The sequence below is a fragment of the Pristiophorus japonicus genome, chromosome 6, assembly GCF_044704955.1.
Source record: "Pristiophorus japonicus isolate sPriJap1 chromosome 6, sPriJap1.hap1, whole genome shotgun sequence".
Taxonomy (NCBI): domain Eukaryota; kingdom Metazoa; phylum Chordata; class Chondrichthyes; family Pristiophoridae; genus Pristiophorus; species Pristiophorus japonicus.
The window spans coordinates 186,018,843-186,036,378 of record NC_091982.1 but is presented as its reverse complement, the minus strand read 5'-3'; positions in this window follow the sequence as shown (position 1 = coordinate 186,036,378).

Here is a 17,536-nt window from a genome sequence, read left to right as displayed (position 1 = left end):
GTTTGTGTCCTCCTTAGTGAATACCGAACCAAAGTACTTGATCAATTGGTCTGCCATTTCTTTGTTCCCTGTTATGACGTCCCATGATTCTGACTGCAGGGGACCTATGTTTGTCTTTACTAACCTTTTTCTCTTTACATACCTATAGAAACTTTTGCAATCCGCCTTAATGTTCCCTGCAAGCTTCCTCTCGTACTCGATTTCCCCTGCCCTAATCAAACCCTTTGTCCTCCTCTGCTGAGTTCTAAATTTCTCCCAGTTCCCGGATTTGTTGCTATTTGTGGCCAATCTGTATACCACTTTCTTGGCTTTAATACTATTCCTGATTTCCCTTGATAGCCACGGTTGAGCCACCTTCCCTTTTTTATTTTTACGCCAGACAGGGATGTAGAATTGTTGTAGTTCATCCATGCGGTCTCTAAATGTCTGCCATTGCCCATCCACTGTCAACCCCTTAAGTATCATCCGCCAATCTATCTTAGCCAATTCACGCCTCATACCTTCAAAGTTACCCTTCTTTAAGTTCTGGACCATGGTCTCTGAATTAACTGTTTAATTCTCCATCCTAATGTAGAATTCCACATATTATGGGCACTCTTCCCCAAGGGGCCTTGCACAACAAGATTGCTAATTAATCCTCTCTCATTACACAATACCCAGTCTAAGATGGCCTCCCCCCTAGTTGGTTCCTTGACATATTGGTCTCGAAAACCATCCCTTATGCACTTCTGGAAATCCTCCTCCACCTTATTGCTTCCAGTTTGGTTAGCCCAATCTATATGCATATTAAAGTCACCCATGATAACTGCTGCACCTTTATTGCATGCACTCCTAATTTCCTGTTTGATGCCCTCCCCAACATCACTACTACTGTTTGGAGGTCTGTACACAACTCCCAGTAATGTCTTTTGCCCTATGGTGTCCTGCAGGTCTACATATAGATTCCACATCATCCAAGCTAATGTCCTTCCTAACTATTGCATTAATCTCCTCTTTAACCAGCAATGCTACCCCACCTCCTTTTCCTTTTATTCTATCCTTCCTGAATGTTGAATACCCTTGGATGTTGCGTTCCCAGCCCTGATCATCCTGGAGCCACGTCTCTGTAATCCCAATCACATCATATCTGTTAACATCTATTTGCACAGTTAATTCATCCACCTTATTACAGATACTCCTTGCATTAAGACGCAAAGCCTTCAGACTTGTTTTTTTAACACCCTTTGTCCTTTTAGAATTATGATGTAGTGTGGCCCTTTTTGTTTCTTGCCTTTGTTTACTCTGCCTTCCACTATTGCTTTTTACCTTTCTACCATCTGTTTCTGACTCCATATTACTCGCTGCATAGGTTCCCATCCCCTTGTCATATTAGTTTAAACACTCCCGAACTGCATTTTCAAATGTTACCCCCAGGACATCAGTTCCAGTCCTGCCCAAGTGCAGACCATCCCTTTTGTACAGGTACCACTTCCCCCAGAACTGGTTCCAATGTCCCAGGAATTTGAATCCCTCCCCCTTGCACCACTGCTCAAGCCACATATTTATTCTAACTATCCTGCTCCCTCTACTCTGATTAGCACGTGGCACTGGTAGCAATCCAGAGATTACTACCTTTGAGGTCCTACTTTTTAATTTAACTCCTAGCTCCCTAAATTCAGCTTGTAGGACCTTTTCCCACTTCTTACCTATATCGTTGGTACCTACACGTGCCACGACAACTGGCTGTTCACTCTCCCTCTCCAGAATGCTCTGCAGCCGCTCCAAGACATCCTTGACACTTGCACCAGGAAGCAACATACCATCCTGGAGTCTTGGTTGCGGCCGCAGAAACTCCTATCTATTCCCCTTACAATAGGGTCTCCTATCACTATAGCTCTCCCACTCTTTTTCCCGGCCTTCTCTGCAGCAGAGCCACCCTTGGTGCCATGAACCTGGCTGCTGGTGCCTTCCCCTGGTAAGTCATCTCCCCCAACAGTATCCAAAACAGTATATCTGTTTTGGAGGGCGATGACCGCAGGGGACTCCTGCACTACCTTCCTACTCTTGCCTTGTCTCTTGGTCACCCATTCACTATCTGTCCTAATGTTTAACCCTTACCTGCGGTGTGACCAAATCACTAAATGTGCTATCCACAACATTCTCAGCATCGCGCATGCTCCAGATTGAGTCCATCCGCAGCTCCAGTGCCGTCATGCGGTCTGTCAGAAGCTGCAGCTGGACACACTTCCCACACACATAGTGTGTCCCTGACTTCCCACATAGCACAGGAGGAGCATGACACGGGTCTGAGCTCTCCTGCCATGACTTAACCCTTAAATTAATTTACTAAAATTTACTTAAACACCAAACACCAAACCAATTTAAAAGTCAGTCTAAAAGAGTGTTATACTTACCAGTCGAACAGCCAACCACTTACCAGCTTGGCTGTGATGTCACCTCTCGATTTCGCATCCTTTATCTTTGTCTGAAGCTGGTTGGGCTCGTCTCTGGGCCTCCATCTCCTACTCTCGCACTCCTTATCAGCTGCTCTAATGTCAGCACTGGTAGGAAAAACAAGACAAAACAGCACCTGCCACCCCCACTTGCCCAAACTCACCCACTTACCAAACTCACGAATGCCACCCTTTGCTGCTGCACTCCGTGCTCTGCACGAGCTGCCTCTTTTTAAACTGTATCTAGGTCAGATGACTCACTACTGGTCAGTTGTTTACAGAACTGGTTTTAACTAGCTGCTAATTGCCTTCTACTGGAGAGTTACCTTTCCTTCAGAGACTGCACTTCCACAAAGTGGTTATCAGTGAGATATGCCAGCTCATTCGGGCAGATCTGCAGCCTGCCAGCATCTTCAGAACATCACTGTCCGTCGAGGTCAATGTCACTGCGGTACTGTCGTTCTATGAGTCCATTTCCTTTCAGGCCTCCACGGTCGACATTTGCGCCATATCTCAGCATGCCACACATTGCTGCATTATACAGGTCACTGAAGCCCTATACACACGTAGGATGGACTTTATAAGCTTCCCTATGACCACAGAGGCTCAGACTGACAGTGCTCTAGGATTCTACCGAATTGCTAACTTCCCCAAGGTGCAGGGAGCAATACACTATACGCATCTCACCATGCGGGCACCTTCTCAGGATGCAGAGGTTTTTCGCAACCGAAAAGGATTTCACTCTCTGAAGGTCCAACTCGTTGTCGACCACAACCAGATAATTATGGCAGTGAATGCCAAATTTCCGGGCAGCATCGATGAGGCTCATATCCTGCGTCAGAACGCTGTATCTGACATGTTTACCAGTCAGCCACAAGGTCAATACTGGATGCTTAGTGACAAACGATATGGCCTAGCCACCTGGCTGATGACCCCCCCTGCATGACACCCACACCGAGGCCGAGAAACGATACAACGAGAGCCACAGAGCCACATGCAATGTGGATCAGAAAACCATTGGTCTGTTTAAGCAGCGCTTTAGATGCCTGGCGAACTGCGGAGGGGAGCTACAATACAACCCTGATCAGGTAACTCAAATCGTGGTCGTGTGCTCCATGCTACACAACTTGGCTATCAGGAGGGGGCAAGAATTGCCAGAAGGGACTGATGATCCACCTCATGAGAGAGAGGAAGAGAAGGATGAGCGGCTGGATGCTGACCTAGGGTTGACTATGCAACCATGCCCACGCCCCCCCTCCAGGCTGCAGGAAAGGGCCCATGGTGGCTACATAGCCGTAAGACTCTTAGGTTAGCAGCTCATAAATGCGCACTTTGCCTAAAAGAACGTGGCTGTTATTGACAAAGCTGACACACTGCTGTGTGTGCAGCTCAGACATCAATGGTGGGCATCACCTTGGTGCCAGTTGAAGTTTAAGTTTAGTGAAGTTAAGTTTAATTATACCCTTTCATTTTAAGGAATCACCACTGTGTAACGGTCCAGCTATCTGAGGCAACAAGGTTATGTTAAATAAAAAACATTTAATACGACCATTGGTCTGAAATCATAGATATAATGGTCAAAAACACCCCAGCCCCACCCCACAACACTTTTTAGAACATTGACATCAATCAAATGGTCAACGTCAACATGTCCAGCAACACAGAACACAAACGCAAACCAAGAGGGTGGCCCCCTCCCCCCATACCTTACAACAAATTGCATACACCGAGATGGAAATATAACAAAGCCATCACCTGCGGACAATCACCTCACTTTCCTTCCCCCCTCCCCGTCTTCTCCTCACCTCTACCCCTTCCCCTCCTCGCTCCACACCGCCTGGCCGAGGCGCTCCTCAAGCGGTGCCTCATTGGGGCGGGATGAAGGCAGAGGCGGTGGTTGCACGGATACGGGAGCAAGGGATACTGAGATGGGAACATTCTCGGATCCAGAAGCACGATCTTGTTACTGCCTCTCATGTGTCATTGGCATTGGGGGTGCGGGACCTAGGGGTGTAGTGCCGTGCTCCGGGACCACTGGGAGGCCTGTGCCACCAGTGTTCCTGGCTATCGCCTCCAGGGCCTCCGTCATCCGCAGAATGTATTCCGTCATGGTGCCGGAGATGCTGGCCAGCTGTCAGGATATGCCTCCCAGTGCCTGTAGGATCTGGTGACCTATGTCAACAGTCCTCCTGGACAACTCCACCATGTCGCCCCTCTCATCTGGTGCTCGTGGAGCAGACCTGCCGCGTCTATGAAACCTGCAAGGGGTCGGTGCCGTCCTGGGGACACCTGGGGTGCCCTGTGGTGAGGTGCTTGGGCCCGGTACCTCCAGAGTGGAGGTGGGAATGGCCGGAGGAGCAGTCGATGACGTTGGGGTCGAATGCCTTCTGGAGCCTGGTGATGTCGGCTCTTCAAAGTCATCCATTGAGAATGGACCCAGCAGATTTACGGGCGAGAATCGGAGCTCCTCAGCACCAGATGTAGGATTGTCCGGCAAGTCCAGCCCTGCGCCCTCACCTTCTAGCCTCTGTGGTCTTGCCTGGGGCCGCGCTGCTGGCTGAGCTGCAAAACACAAATGAAGTTATTAGAGGAGAACAGGGTGCTAGGATCACAAGGTGATTCAACGCTACACACAGCATATGCACGACAAAAGCACCACCGCTATCAAAATCATCACAGACATCACATTTCATGACATCAACACATTCTGCATTGCAATGATTCTCATGAGGTCAGCATTATTCAGAGGAAACTTTTAGCAATCATCTATCATATATTATTATTCGGATATGAGTGGGTGTGGCATCAATTGACTTGACATCACGCAATGGTGTATACTTTACTCACGTGACATCACTTCAGGTTCTGCAGCTGCCTGCTTGGCCATCCGGGGGTGGGTCCCCACGAGTGAGAGCACCCGCTCCTCGATGTCGGTGAGGTTGCGGATGACTGGTGGCCCCCCACCCGTTCGCCTCTGCTCGGCCCTATTCCTCAAAAGCTTCTTCTGTAAAAGGTAACAACAGCACGACGTGGCATGAGATCATTGCGTGATATCATTGCTAGGTACTGTCACATAGACTGATACAACATATAACCGACAGATGTAATCATGATTATTATGATAATTATCATTCTTTACCTAAAGACGTACACCGTGACCGCAGGCTTTAAGTACAACATTCCCGGGAAAGTGAAAGACCTCACATTTGAATATAGTCACTCATGACTCTTACAAATCAAATTATTTAAATATATAAGTAGATGTAAATAAATGTAATACTTACTCTTGTGGATCGGACAATGTCATTTCATCGCTTGCAGTATTGGTTGCCCTCACGCATTTTGTTGGTCGCTGACGAGACCACCTTTGCTATCTTGGCCCATAGCTTCCGGTAGGCCTTTGGGGTGGGCTTCCCATGCCTGGGTCAAATCACTCCAGCGTGACTCAACCTCTTGCATGAGGTAGGCATTTGCCTCGTCCGAGAACCTCCTTGCTCTCTTTCATTCTCCCATTTGTTCCTCTCCCAGCTCACTGCTCTCGCCAGCGTCAGTCTCCACGGCGTGCTGAGTTGCCTCCTTGTAAGGGGTGGTGTTTTGGTCAGGTTTCTCTGACTCCTTGGCGTTTTCGAGGCGCCCCACACCCTGGATTCTAGACTGTGGACTGATGTGGGGGTTGTGAGAAACTGAGACAGAGTCAGTTGGGTTGGATGCACAACTGGCTTTATCATGTCCAAACAGAGTAAAAAGGCACATTTTTAATAATCACAGTAATTAGGTACAAATAGGGAAAAATGGCAACTCAAATGCTCTATATTTGGGAAGAACACATAACACATATAACAGATTAAAAGAACACAGTCCTCCCACTTCCCAAAATACTTATGCACTAAACCTGGAAGGGGAAAACACACGAGAACATCAACAGGTAGGAACAGTTAGAAAAACCCAACCACCCAGACCCACTATCTAGCTAGATTAGAACTCTGGGGTTTCAGGGACCATGCTCACCAATTCCCTTTTGACATTCCAACTCCGAGGTTCGCCTTAGTTGTACTGGTCCTGTTCCAAACTCTGGGATTCGCCCTAGTTGTCCGGGTTCTGTAGTCTGTACCCTGGACCTCGGGGACTTCAACCTGTGTCACTTCTTCAGTTGGGCTGAGTCCGCTGATGCAGTAAGGTGCGTATTGGACTTGTGGGGTGAGTGTTCACTTTTCCTTGGTCAGGGTAATCTTAAAAGTTCCGTTAGGTAATGTTTTATCCCTTGGTAGCATAGGACCAGCTTGTAGAGTGGAAAAATCTTCGGTTTTTCTTCGGTTTTGCCGGGTTGGTTCCGGTTGACTGTTTGATTGGTCGTAATGGTCCGAAACTTTCCAATAGTTGTTTTGAAAGCCTGTTTGCTGTCATGGTGCTGTCCTTCTGGGTTTTAGAGATTCCTTTTGCCGATGTTTCGGGGTCCCACTTTTTGAGGCTGGTGTTGAACTAATGCAATGAGACTGCTACCTTAATAGTGTCTCTAGAAGCACCCTTAACTGCCAGAACAGACCTTCAATTATACTAAAACAGGCTCCCATATCTTCGTGCCAAATCAGTTCTTGGGCTTTGTTTAAACTGTTCTGTCCATTGATTTTAAAATGTCTCCTTTGTTAGTGTTTTTGGTGGGCTAGTCAGCAGTAACTCGATTAGGGTGTGATAATATGCTATTACTGGTTTTGCATTGTTTTAGGATTGTCCAGTTTCCTGGCCATCTAGTTGGGCCCATGATTTCCATATTGGTTGATTGGGTAATTGGCTTCTTGCATATTTTGGATGAGTTCTGTAGTTTAGATAATGCTGGTAATTTGATTATCTCTTAGAGGGTGAATTGGTGCTGCATAGTTCCCCAGAAATTCTGAGATCTTTAATACGTGAATTTGCTTCACAGTGGTTAGCCCCACCTCCTGTGTTCAGTAACTCTTTATCACAGCCAAAATGTTGTAGAATCTTAAAATTGATATGCTCCTTCCCATAAATGTTTAGGGGATCTCAGGCGTCTGTAATTTAGGTCCATTTTGAATTCTCTTTTCAAAAAGTCCAAACACTGAGGCGGGGGGGTGGGGGAGGTGGTGGTGGGGGTTTCATGAGGTTGGCCCCCTTTTGCCTTTTTCCTTTTAAAACTTAGGTCTCCACTTGAAAAATCCAAAGCTCATTTTTAACAGTCCAAGAGGAGCTTTTCTTTAATATTCAGGAGAGGGACCCATGGGAATTTTTGGGAACCCTTCATCCTCCACTCCCTCCATTATAGGCACCACATTCGTGAAAATATCTGGTTGGTAACAGCTAACTTTTTTTGCACAATTTGCTATAAAGCTCGAAACTCTCCCTCCTACCTCCCAAAGCAGCCAAACAAGCACACAGCACACCCACACACGCCTTCACTCCCTCTCTGCTCCCTCTCTCACTGTCTCCTCTTTTGTGCATGTAATGATGACCCCTGACTTCCTAAATCGCGGGAAACGAGCGTTGCCATGCCGTTGGTAAGGACGACGACACTTTGCGACAGAAGGTCAAAGAGATTTAATGCCTATTTCAGATCGCTCACGATAACGCCCAATTTTTAAAATTGAAACTGGGGGCTTTGAAAAATATTTACCACCCACACCAGAAATAACGCCCATTTTTGGGCGATCTGCACAAAAGTGGAAAATCTAGCCCCATGTCTCTAAAGTATATAGGAGGGCGGGTATCACTATTGCTCTGTAGACCATGAGCTTGGTGCCGGGTTTGAGGTCCTGGTATTCAAACGCTCTCTTCCTCAGGTGAACAAAGGCTGCACTTGGACACTGAAGGCAGTGTTGGGCTTTGTCATCAACGTCTGCCCTTGTTGACAGTAGGCTCCCGAAGTATGGAAAATGGTCCACGTTGTCCAAGGCCTCATCATGGATCTTGATAATTGGGGAGCAATACTGTGTGGTGGGGCAGGTTGGTAGAGGACATTTGTCTTACAGATGTTTAACGTAAGGCCCAGACTCTCGTACGCCTCAGTGAAAGTGTTGACGATGATTTGGAGCTCGACCTCTGAGTGTGCGCAAACGCAAGCTTTGTCTGCATACTGTAATTCAATGACAGAGGATGGGACGACCTTGGATCTGGACTGGAGACGACAGAGGTTGAACAATTTCCCGTTTGTTCTGCAGATTAGCTCCACTCCAGTGGGGAGTTTATTGAGGTTGAGATGGAGCATTGCAGCAAGGAAGATAGAGAAGAGCATTGGTGCGATGACACAGCCTTGCTTTACCCTGGTCCGCACCTGTATTGGGTCTGTGGTGGATCCGTTTGTCAGGATCACGGCTTGCACGTCATCGTGAAGCAGGCGGAAGATGGTGACAAATTTTTGCAGACAGACAAATTTGAGGAGGACACTCCATAATCCCTCACCATTGACAGTGTCGAAGGCCTTTGTGAGGTCGAAGAAGGCCATGTACAGCGATTGGTGCTGCTCCCTGCATTTCTCTTGAATTTGACATGCGGTGAAGCTCATGTCCATTGTGCCCCTTAGTGGGCAGAATTTACATTGCAACTCTGGGAGGAGCTCTTCAGCCACTGAGAGAAGGTGATTGTGAGGAGGATTCTTGCGATTACTTTCCCTGTGGCAGACAGCTGGGAAACTCCTCTGTAATTACCGCAATCGGATTTGTCGCCTTTCTTGAAGATAGTCACGATTACAGCATCCCTTGAGAACCCCTGGCATGTTCTCTCCTTCCAAATAAGATAAATTAGTTCATGGATTCGCGCCAACAGTTCTTCTCCGCCATGCTTTAGTACGTCGGCGGGGATTCCTTCTGCTCCTGAGGCCTTGTTATTCTTCAGTTGTCAGATAGCCTTTTCAACCTTATGCTGGGCTGGGGTTGTGCTGAGATGGTGGTGAGTAGCATGCTGCAGGATGGAGTTAAAGACACTCACATTGAGGACAAAGTCTCAATTAAGGAGAGCTTCGAAGTGCTCCTTCCAGCAGGCACTGACTGCCTCTCAGTCCTTGATGAGTACTTCTCCGTTCTTGGCCCTCAGTGGGGTAGGACCTTGGGTGCTTGAGCCATAGGTGGACTTGACTGCGCTAAAGAATCTATGCACATCATGGTTGTCGGTTTGTTGCTGGATCTCCTGCGCTTTTTCCACCCACCATCTGTTCATTAGGTCGTGAGTTTTATGTTGGACCTCGGCATTCAGACGTCTATAGAGCTGCTTTTTTGCTCTCGAATTATGTTGCTGTTTCCAGTTCAAGAATGCCTTGCGGCTTATTAGCTCCTGGATGTTCTCGTTGAACCAGTCTTGATGTTTCCTGGTGGAGTGACCAATCGTCTCTTCACAGATACTAATTATGGAGGCCTTGGCAGACCAGGCGCTGTGGACAATCTGCGTCTCCGGTTCATTGGAAGTCATCAGGTTGGTTGTGATGTGCTGGCTGAATCGAGGTTTCTTAGCAGGGTTTTTGAGTGCTCCAGCGTTGATTTTCCTGTGGCAGCATTTCTGTTGCTACCATTGTTTTGGGGTTACATTAATGGAAATGACAGAGTGGATTAGGCAGTGGTCTGTCCAGCAGTCGTCAGCTCCTGTCATGGCAAGAGTGATGCGAACGTGCTTGTGGTCCCTTGCTCAGACGAAGGCATAGTCTAGCAGATGCCAATGCTTGGAGCGAGGGTGTTGCCATGAGGCATTATACTTGTCTCTCTGACGGAACAAGATGTTGGTTATGACAAGACCATGTTGTAAGCATTTTGTCAGGAGGAGGGTACCGTTAGAGTTGTTTTTCCCTACCCTCTCTCTGCTGATCACACCTCCCCAGAGGCCTGTGTCCTTTCCAACTCTGGTGTTAAAGTTGCCAAGGAGGATCAGTTTGTCGACTGTCGGGACTCGGGACAGCGATTATTCTAGGCTGGAGTAGAATTCCTCTTTGGTCTCGTCCGTACCTTCCAGGGGAGGGGCGTATGCGTTGATGACCGTAACGCACTGGTTCTGGGCTAAGGAGAGCTGAAGGGTCATGAGGCATTTGTTTATCCTGCAAGAGGAGTCTCTGAGACACCCAACTAGCTTATTTTTTATGGCGACGCCTACCCCACAAAGGTGGCATTCTTCTTCTGGTTTACCTTTCCAGAAAAAGTTGTAACCACCACCTTGTTCCTTGAGCTGGCCTTCTCCTGCTTGCCAAGTCTCGCTTAGGGTGGCGATGTCTATGTTGAATCAACTGAGTTCCTGAGCAACGATAGAAGTACAGCATTCCAGTCTGTCGCTGTTGGGGTTGTCCATGAGGGTCCTGACGTTCCAGGTCCCGAACTTTATTTTAAAGGGTGGAAAAAATGGAGTAGTGGAGAAAACTACAAGAAACCATCAAGGATCGACTGAGCACGCCGACAGCAAGAAGCCCACGAAACAGAAGGTTGTCAGCAACCAAATTGACAACCCGGGCCACCACAACCAGCGAAACGACCAACCGAAACCAACTCAGCAAAACCGAAGAATCGACATTTATTTCCACTCTACAATCTACTTCTGAATGACCAACAGGTGAGAAATTACCAAAAAGGACTAACTAAAAGTATTCCTAACCAAAGAAAGTGGGTACTTACCCTATACATCCAAAATGCGACTTACCGCATCAGCGGACTCACCCCAACTGAAGACTACGCAGTCCGAAGTCCTCTCCTCCGTCCGTGGTACAGCTTGCCTAGAAGGCAAAGTGCAGTGAACCCCAAAACCGTGATTCACCGGCAATTGTCAAAAGGGATTGGTGAGCATAGCCCCTGAACCCCCAGAGCTATAAATTAGTTAGTTAGGGGAATTGGGAGGGGGAGGCTGGGATAACTTGTGTAAATGTATCTGCATTCTCCTCTTTACCCCATTTCGAGTTTAAGCTGTAATCTTTTTCCCACAGGCTGTATTTTGACAATTTATTCAATGTGTTGTACCCCTCAGTGTGTATTGGTATCACTATTCTGTGTGTGTTATTAAAGGTGTGCTTTTTACTTCTTTTTAAACACAATAAAGCCATACCTGCTTCCTACCTTGAAACCGAATGTCTGTCCAAGTCTGTCACAGCCGCTTCATAATTCCAGAGTCTAGAACCAAGGGTGTGGGAGCAATTCGAAACCGCTCATATAGGTAGAAGGGAAAGCTGACCCCCTGAAAACCACCCCTTACTGATAATGGTGATCACGAAGGGACTCTGGGGCAAGGAACGTGATAAGAGAGAGACTGGTTTCAGGAAATTAAGCAAACTGGAAGAGGGGATTTCCTCATCTGTGTTTAAGAGGGTAAATGTGGTTAAGAAGTGGGTACTCGATCTATTGTATGCTGAGCGTTCAGAAGACACTGCAGCTCAATGGACTGAGAGCAAGGACCATAAAAGGTCGATAGAGAAGGCCATTTGGCTAGTTTGCCTTCAGCGACAGATCCGGCTTCTAGATGAGGAGAATGAGAAATTAAAGGGAGTATTGAGACAGGCAGAAGAGAGGTCCAGCGCAAGGGCCACAGTCGGGGAAAGGCTGTGGACAGAGGTGGGACAGTTAAAGGAAAGTAGAGAGCTCACTAAAGAAAGGCACAAAACCCAACTGGACCTTTTACATTGTTAGATTATTGAAGCCAAGAATAGTGAACTGGCGTTGCAGGAAGAGAATTCCTGCCTCGCCAAGCAAGTTAAAGAGTACAGGGAGAGGGTGAGAAACATTCAGGTAGCCTATAAGGTAGCCAGTACCAGGGAATTTGAGGCAGGAGACCACGGCCCCTGCCAGCAGCAGATCCAAAGCTTGAACCTTGCTCATCCCGGGCTAAAGGCATGGTGTGCCTGTTAAACCCGGGTTTAACCCAGGAACACCTGGTAGAGCAAGGAGAACCCCTCAGTCACCGCCTGCAGCTCCTGGGAACGGCTCGGAGCAGCAGGGGTGTCAGCCAGAGTGTGGGGCAGGCAAGGATTGCGAACTACCAACACCGGCGGCCCCGAGTTTTAACTAAGCTTGGCAGCAAGGGGAAGCGGGCGAGGCAATACAAGGAGGGCCGGAACCAGGGCCAATGCGCCCAGTCCGGCAGCAAAGGTTTGGCCCGCCTGGTGCTGATGGGGCAGCAGGACCCCTAGAAAGCAACGTCGTAGTCCCCCACAACCCCCAAAAACTGAGGGCTATAATAGGCCACCTAAGTAAACTCACCCAACAGGGGGATGCCTTGATACATTTCCTGGAAGTGGAACACACAGGGGATATTAACGGGTGCGATGATTCGGAGCAGGCTAAGCTGTTGCTCTTCTCGCTAGACACCAAGCTGTGCCATTCCCTCTCTGCAGACAGCAGAAAGGGGCGAAAGAAGGTACGCTGCAGTTAAGGAGGAGGTTCTAGAGGCCATGGGTATGAACAACGGGAGTCCTTTCTCCCGAGTGGAGAAGACAGTGCAGCTCTATGGGAAGACTCCACAGGCTTTCGCCGACAGGTTGTGGCCGGTCTACGAAAGGGCCTGTAGTGGGGTTCTTGACCGGGCTCACCTGACCCCTAACGAGCTGGCTCACTGACTCCGCAGCCTGGTGGCAAACAGCTTACCTGGAGTAAAGGCAAAGCCGAGGTCTGGTTCAATCCAAGAGATCCCAGAACCACTGAGGAGACAGTGGTCAGACAGCTGACCCTGGCTTACCAGAACGGTAGAGGGACAGAGAAACCCTCCTCTAAAGGGAAGGTCCATGAGATTAAACCCAGCTAAGGCAAGAGAGAGTGGCATCAGGAAGGTGGGAACCCTCCCCACAAAGGGGGCGACTGCTTTGGGTGTGGGAAAAGTGGGCACTGGAGGAAGGACTGTAGGAACCCCTGGAAAGAGACTAAGGGAAAGGCCACTCCAGCCCCAGCCCGTAAGGCCGGGTCAGGAACACTCGACTCATATGAGACACTCGTAGCTGCCCTACGGACACTTATAAACAGACAGGGAGCAGTAGCTACCGCAACCGGTCCAGTAGCCGGTATGGTAAAACCCTCTGCTCCAACCCACCCAGATGCATGACTAAACCTGTGTCCCCTATAGTACGATGCCTGGAAGAGACCGTGCATTACCATGCAGGTGGAGAAAGTGAAAGGGACCTACCTGCTAGATACTGGTGCTTCCAGCACCCTTGTATATGCAGATAACCCAGCTGCCTCACCTCTATCGAACAGGGTCCCATACAGTCTAGTGGGATTCACAGGCAATGAGCAAACTGGTTCGTTTTCCATCCCGCTCACCATTCAGTTAGGGACACTCAAAACCAAATGGAAGTGTGTCCTGATGAAATGGGAGCAGAAGAGAAAAGGGATCCTGGGGGCTGATTTTATCATTGGCCACCAGATCCTAGTGGATCTCAGGAACCACTGTCTATGGGTAGCCATAGGGACAGACAGGGAAAGTGAGATGGCGGTGATCCCAGAAAAAGGGGCCAAGGGAACATTGTGTACCGTGAAGCCAAAGGAGGGTTACGACTTGGAATTATTGGTCAGTAACACCCCAGTGGAGTACCAGGTATATGTACGGGCAAACCTTGCAGCATTCACCACTCACAAACATGACTGTGGTAGGGTAACGGGGGTGGAAGTTAGTGCAGAAGGGGACCCCATGACCCGACCACAAAAGCAATATAACTTCCCCAGGGAGGCAGAGGCAGACCTGACAACGGCGCTGGGATCACTGGTAGAGCAAGGGGTGTTAAGACCGATAGCTACCCATATGAACTCTCCACTGTGGCCGGTTAAGAAACAGGACAACTCATGGAGGGCAACCGTGGACTATCGAATACTAAATAAGAATATCCCTGCCTGTGCACCCACTGTAGCAGCCGTAGTGGACCTCATAGGGAGTATTCCAGCATCCGCGACCACTTTCACGGTGCTGGACATTTCAAATGGGTTCTGGTCCATTCCTTTAAAACGAGAGGACCAGTACAAGTTCGCCTTTACCTTTAAGAGCCAACAGTACACGTGGAACTGTCTTCCCCAAGGCTTCCACAACAGATCCAGCATTTTTCACCAATGCATGGCGAACTGTTTAAAGGGCTTTAGCAGACCCCAGCAGTTGGTGCAGTATGTGGATGACCTGTTCCTGTTCACCGATCAGGGGGAAGAGCATGGCCCACTGTTGGCTGAGCTGCTGGAGCTGCTAAAAGAAGAAGGATTTAAAGTAAACCCCAAGAAGGCACAGATCGGCCAGAAGGAAGTCAAATTCCTGGGGCTGACTGTGCATGTTGGGGAAAGGGCCATAGACAAGGCTAGAAGGGAAGCAGTCCAGGAATTACCAGCCCCCAACACAGTGACAGGGGTAAGATCCTTTCTAGGACTCACCGAGTACTGCAGAGATTTTATTGAGGATTATGCAGCTACCGCAGCCCCTCTGCTCAGGCTCCTACACAAGAGTGTCGAGTGGGACTGGGATGAGGGTTGTGAGGCAGCATTTAATCAGCTCAAGAAAGACTTGCAGACCGCACTAGCCTTAGGAGCAATAGATGTAGGAAAGGAGTTTTTCCTGGAGGTGGCAGCCAGCGGGGACAGCCTGAGCTCAGTGCTGCTTCAAGAGCGGCACGGCCAGCTGAGACCAGTGGTTTTCTCCTCCAGGATCCTCAGATGTGGAGAAGGGGTACTCCAACTGTGAGAGACACCTCCTAGCCACACATTGGGCAGTGAAAAGATCCTTGATCTTCACGGGAGGGTCTCCTCTAATACTCCTAACCCACCACACACCAACTCAGATGCTCCTAGATGGGAGGATTAAGAACGGGACGGTGAGCAGTGCCCGCATTGCTCGCTGGACCCTGCTCCTCTCCCAGATGGACCTCAGAGTAGAAAGCTCCCGTGAGCCAAGGCTCGCAGCCAACCTAATCTATCCAGGGAAAGCCCATAGGTGCTCCATAGAAGGGGTATGGGAGGTGAACATTGGCCTTCGGGCTGGGTTACACCCTACAGGCCGGGACATCTACGTGGACGGGTCCCGCACGGTATCTGCTGGCGAGCGACTCACTGGGTGCGGAGTCTATGACCCAAGAATAGGTATTGCCCTGGCAATCAAGCTCCCCAGCACCATGAGCGCCCAGCATGCTGAACTGTCCGCCGTAATGTACGTGGTGACCCACCCCGAGGTATTCCCTACCCCGTACACGATTTGCTCAGACAGTATGTTCACCTGCAATTCATGTACGGAGTACCTGGCTATCTGGTCCCGTCGCGGATACACGTCCGCTGACGGGAGACCCCTGGCAATCAAGCCCCTGCTGGAGAAAATCATGACAGCGGTGAGGGAACAGGGAAAGGTCTACATACATAAGGTGAAGGCCCATTCAAAAACTGAACCCCGTGCAGAGGGAAACCAACAGGCTGACAAACTGGCCAAAGAAGGTGCCCGCATGGGAAAGTTCTGGGACCCCTATGACACCGGCCGCATAGCAGCGGTCAAGAATAAGAACAAGGCAGCAGAGAGTACAGGGATAGCTTTGGACCCGGACTTAAAAACAGTTCAGGCACAGGACCCAGTTCTGAAAGCTGTCCTGAGCGCGCTAGCTAGAGGAGAGAGAGTAGAAGGTCCGTACGGCACAGCAGCCATTACCGTTAAGGAAGGCATGCTGTTTAAAGAGGGACAATGGGTCGTGCCACAGCAGCACCAGAGGGAATTCCTAAAACTGGCTCATGAGGGTCCAGGAGCGGAACACCCCGGGCCTGAGACCACCTGGCAACGGGTGGAACAGGCAGGATGGTGGCTGGGACTCAGGGAGGACATCCGTGAGTTCTGTGTGAACTGCCTGGTGTGTGCTGCGAACAATCCTGACCCCAGAAAAGGAAGGTGTCCCTAGGACACGTCAGGAGGGTAGAGGGACCATGGCAGTCAATCCAAATTGACTACATCGGGCCCCTACCCACTAGCCAGGGAGGCTACAAATACTGCCTAGTCCTGGTGGACGTGTTCTCAAAATGGGTTGAAGCCTTCCCCTTCTGAACAGCCACCGCACGAGGGACAGCTAAGATTCTAGTGAGGGAAGTGTTCTCCCGGTGGGGACTCCCACAGTATGTGGAGTCGGATCAGGGGAGCCATTTCACCGGGCAGGTAATGCAGGCAACCCTTAAAGTGCTCGACATTGAGGGGAAATGGCACGTTGCCCACAACCCACAGTGATCGGGCATTGTGGAGCGTTTAAACCGCACCATTAAAGAAAGGCTGCGGAAGGAGACGGGAGACTCACCCCAAAAGTGGGTGGAGGTCTTACCGTTGGTCCTAATGGAGATCCAAGCCAGCCAGTCAAAGAGCACGGGGTATTCCCCATACGAACTCATGTCCTAGCCCCGATACTCACAGAAGGTCAGCTCAGAGAGGTGAACTGGGACCGGTTTGTCAGCAACCTGTTTGAACACCTCAAACAGATTCACTGGCAGGCTGCTCATAACATGGGCAGACAGCATCGGAGTAACCGATTGCTGCTGGAACCCAGCAAACACCACGAATGGGAGATAGGGGACCAGGTCATGGTGAGGAACTATGCTCGGGTAGGGATTTTTGAAGCATTATATATGGGGCCATACAGCATTGTCAACAAGGCAAGCCCGATGGTCTATGTCATAAAGCTGCCTGCCGTATTAAGTGGTTCCACATCAACCAGTGCAAGCTGTACAACCCAGGTTCAGCCAAGCAAAGAGGGCAGCCGGGAGGGGTGAACCGTCCTCAGGACGTGGACCCTCCGTTGGCCACCCCCGACGGTGGACGGCCCACAGGGAATGTGGCAGGCTCAGAAACCGTGCCTATAGGGGTGGTGAATTGCATTACTGGAGGGGCTATCCCACCCACCATTTGGGATTGAGATGCACCCCCAGTAACCGAAACCCTGAGAAGGACCCTCCGAACACCACGGCCAAAGATACTGTGGTCACCGGCATCTGAGCCTCAGCGATTCTACCTGACAGGAAAGACCAAAGGTCAGAAGTACAGAGGCCGCTCAGAGTAGGGACCCCCAGCCAGCAGCCTCCAGCGGTGAGGGACTCACAGGAGCAGTAGCAACGAGCTGTCCCAGAGACAAGGGTCTCCAGCTCACTGGCTGCAGGGAAACCCTAGCAGCCAGGTGGCTATCAAGCCACACAAGGCATGGCCCTGAC